At 49.1% G+C, this 4,560-nt stretch overlaps 1 pseudogene; it reads right to left on the bottom strand.

The window, feature by feature from the left end:
* Positions 1-1,740: 1,740 nt before the first annotated feature.
* LOC120974422 (uncharacterized) lies at positions 1,741-3,245 on the bottom strand (annotated as a pseudogene).
* Positions 3,246-4,560: the final 1,315 nt, after the last annotated feature.

A 4,560-nucleotide genomic window follows, 5' to 3' on the forward strand; every position in this document is an offset into this window, starting at 1 on the left:
ATGGATTGATTGAGCGAGAAGAGAAATGAGGGAAAAAGAGGAGAAATAGGTACAAAGCCCAAGGCCATGCATTGGGCTTACGGTAGTAAAACGGCCCGAACGGTGTTTCGCGGGCATGACGAACTACTACTTTAGAAAAAATAAACTTATTCGGTTGGTTGCTCTGATGGATGTAGATCAAGATGGGAATGAGCCGACCCGGCCTTGGCCTTGGAACTGGCCCCGTGGCCCCAAGGTCCAATAGGCGAGGCCATGGGTCGGCCCATTTCATCATATATTTGTGGCCTCGCTGACCCGTTGGGTAGATGAGGCCGACCCAAAATCTAGCAGAATCAACACTGAAAATGATCTATGCCTTTGGTATAGCCAAAGCACATAATTATTATTCTGTTAGCCTGATACTAATCAAGTGAGGATTCACTCTGCGGCTGCGCCCCTTGTTGTTTGTTGCTCGTTGTTTACTCCTTAGCACGGGCCCGATGGCTGTTTGTTGCTGCCTACTGTAGCAGCTACGGCGTCGTTGCTACTATGGCTGTTACTATTGCTGCCTGCAGCGGCAATGTCGTCACGCACGCGCGCTGTAAGGACTGAGCATCAGATTGGAGATGCACTGCTGCTCAAACACAATGTTCGCCGCAGTCTATAAGATTGACAAAAACTCCTACAGATATACGCACAAGAATCTACACTGAAGCTACTGCGTACAGCACTGACCGAGAACCAAAACAGAACCAAAACTTGTGCTCGGGGCAGCGACTAGGGCATAGCATTTGACTAGGTCGACCCGTCTGACCCATCGGGTCGCACGGTGCCGGCTCCATTGACCCATATATCATTTAGGGCCAACCCACTTGGCCCATTGGCCTCGTCTTTCTGGGTCGGGTCAGTGACCCAGCGGGCCGACCCGGCCCATTCCCATCTTGAGATGTAGACAATCATGTGGATCACCTGGGATTGGTGAACCAATGCTCCATTTGACACCAGCTAATACTAACCAGCTTTATCAAGATCCATTGGTGGGAGACACGGTGCGGCATTTTTAGGCTACTTTAATTGTTTTTTATCAAGCCGAAGGACAAGGACTATCCTCACTAAAAAATTCTCTCACACTACTTCCTCATTGAAATCGTTAGAGGGTGCACAAAAAGCTGCAAAAGGACATAATTTCATCGATTCACCGACGTGCATAGCATTTTCTGCATCCCCAGCCTGGAGTTCCCGACTCCTTGATCAAGATAGCACATTCCTGGTACCACAAACAAGGAAGCTAGCTTGGCAGGCAAGGGTAAGTAAGCTAAAACATGGGCAGTCTAAAGACTTGTTTGAAAGCTGAGTGCTTCAAAAGGATTGATTTTCTAGTCTCGGTCAGTTGAATAAAAAAGGAACCGAGATATTATTTATGCGTAGATTAGTGTTCTCCTCCGGGCCAGTGTTGAGACTTTGCGGCATAGCCCAGGTGTTTTTAGAATTTTCTTGTTTTGCCATTGGCTCAATTTTATCCGTCATGATCCTAGCGTGCGCTCGTTCGTCCTCCCTTTTGGGTCAGTCTCGAGCTCGGCCGCCGTCTAATTTAAGTGTTGTCAAAACGAGAAGGCCCCCCACACGCAGCCGTCAACTTTTGCTCCGCACCTCCACCGACGATGCAACGGCTAGCTGTGTCGTCCGTGCCTTCGTTGCGGCCCTGACGAGATTATTATTGCAAGATTCACTATTGCCATGTTTTCGGCAAAATATTCTCCATTCCAACGACAACTAACCAGTAAGCAGCGACAATGCAGTGCTATGAGTTCTAAGGAAAAAAATCCAGTGGCATTGTTCTTATCTTCTCTAAGTATTTTCATTTTCACCCGTAACAAAAACACAAGCACCACACATATATAGCACGGCATCAGAAGCACGAGAGAGAGCTCCTCCGTGCCATTCATTCACAGGGCTTTGGCGACGTTGCAGCCGAGGTCGTACCGCTTGGACTTGTGCCGGACCATCCTTCCCAGCCCGTGAGCGCCACCGCGCTCCACCTCCACGCCGGTGAGCACCGCAAGATTCGTCGTGGTGTGGTTATCATAGGTGAGCCCGCTGGCGAAACGTGATCAATTGGTTCACCCAGGTATAGAAGAACCTGGCGACGCAGAACCTGCCAGAGCCCAGCGGCACGATACGTCCGGCCGTCGGGACCCAGCTCTCCGGCCAGTCCAGATCGTCCCATGCCATCAGCGGCACGGGCGGCGCCGTCGCCGTCGACATGGCGGTCAGGTCAAACGCGCAGAGCTGCTCGTAGTCCGGCGAAAAGCCAAACCAGAGACCGTCCTCGGGGACGTACACCGCGCGGCCTCTGAACGGCAGCGCCCAGTCGCCGGCCTTGCTCCACGCGCCGCTCTCCGTGTCCAAGGTATACGTGCCGGCGGCTGGCGTGGATATCCAGATCTGCGAGTCGCCGACCATCGTGTGGGCGCAGATTGCAAAGGCGTCTTGGAACTCAGTGCCCAACAAGCCGTCGCTGTCGTGGTAGCGGCAGCAGCAGCAGATCGGATGATGGTCATATTCGCAGCGCCAGGTGAAGGGCGGTGGCTGGAGGTAGATCCAACGCCATTTCTTGAAGGACGAGGACGAGTTGCTGTCGCGGAGGAGGGCCTGGAAGCATTCCATCTGGGGCCGCGGGCCGGGCCTGCTCGCCATGACGAACAGGTCGTCGTCGCCGACGGCAATGGCGATGGGGTCCCGCATGGGTTGGGACATCATGGGCAGGCTGGTGCGGATGGTGTGGAGCTCTGCGTCATACAGGATGGTGCGGCCGACGTTGTCCACAGCGACGATGGCGTTCCCGCCGCGGCCGATGGACATGAAATCGATCTGCCCGGCCGCGGCCTGGTTCTTTTCGCAGGGGCAGTCGAAGGAGATGGCCGGCCTAGGTAACCGAGATTTCATCATTGTCGTTGGATCTGATGATCTTTCTTCGGACGACGTCGCCGTTGCTGATGCGCCGCCGGCCGGGTAGAACAACTTGGCGGGATCTATGCGGTACAGGTTGAAGGGGGCGGGACGGCCGTTCATGTTCCTCACCGCCAGATTCAGAAACCGGCTGCTCATGCTCTCTCTTTCTCTCGATCGATCGAAATCCTGATTTATGTTAAATATAATATCCTGATAATAAAAGGATATAGAACACAGGCTCATATTGTTGACATCAGCCTCTTCTTGTCCAAGAAATGAAAGAACCAAGACAATTAATAACAACCTTTGTCAAAAAAAAACATTCATGTTGTGAAACCTTGGCCGTTATCGCCGACGTGAACGCCCACCATCTCCATCCTGCCGGTTTTCGGACCATAGATCAACATCTGGTGAGTAGTTCGGCGCCTTCAAGTTTGTGGGTCCTTGGTGGCGAGTCGTCGCCACCTACTCCATGGGCCATGGACAACGAAAAAAATAGCGTGCTACAAAATATAGCGTGGCCCTTCTTTAAATGCTACACAAGTTATAACGTGCTAATAGCGTGCTATATTTCAGAATAGCGTTTGCAAAAAAATGTTAAATATATCCAGAAATAAAGTATTTCAGTAACTTCAGACAACATCATAGAGAGACATAATCTAGCCATAGATAGGAAGCATAAATTTTAAACTGAATCTCAAACTTTAATCAATCTATTCAACATATAAACTCTGAACATTGAGCACCGAGCCTACATCTACCATGCAGTAACCACCAAATAAACCTGCGTTGGCCTACATCTACTTTGAACGTTATAGCGGTCTGTAGCGCGCTAATTACGTGAATAGCGCCGTAGCGGCCGAATTTGCTAAAATATAGCGTTTCCTTTCCGAATACGCTATAACGGCGCTATAACGCGGTTATAGCGCGCTATTTTTTTCGTTGGCCATGGAGCGAGTGGTTCACAAAACACGTTCTTTCGTGCCTTCGTTCTTCTTCTTTGTTGATTTGACAAAGGGAGCAGTGGTCTCATAGCCTGCCTTACCAAAGGTGTGTCACTTTGTAGAAGATTAAACGATCTTAGATTTTCACTTGGGGCTCCTTTGATTTGAAAGCATTCCATACGATTTTAAAGAATTTATATCTTTATTTTTTCCTAAAATTCTTTTTAAAGGAATAGCCTCTAATTTAATAATCTTTAGAATTTTTTCTACGTTTTTCAACACGTTGCAGACGTAGAGCATACCTAATAGTTTATGCTTTAGGGATATTTTTTTTCTTTTTTGCTATCTTCTTCCAAGAACCACCTAAGATTCCAGCAACTCCAACTAAAAGAATAAAATAATTTCATTTAAGTAAGAAGTCTCCGATATAGGGAGACTTCTTACTTAAATTAGTCTTTGTGTTCTTCGAATGGACCTCTTAATTGTTGAGAGGGTTGCCCAAACACGGTATCACAGTCAGCCCTATGAACGCATGCACACCCTACGTATCCTTATAAGCACCTCTGAGAGACTGAGCCGCCACATCATTTTAAGATTGACCAAGTCATCACATGCGCCTCCGTAGTCGACCGGAACATCTCCTTCCACTGAAGGAGCATCGCCGAAAAGTCTGAAATAAATCAAA

The sequence above is a fragment of the Aegilops tauschii genome, chromosome 2 (genome assembly GCF_002575655.3).
Source record: "Aegilops tauschii subsp. strangulata cultivar AL8/78 chromosome 2, Aet v6.0, whole genome shotgun sequence".
Classification (NCBI taxonomy): Eukaryota; Viridiplantae; Streptophyta; class Magnoliopsida; order Poales; family Poaceae; genus Aegilops; species Aegilops tauschii.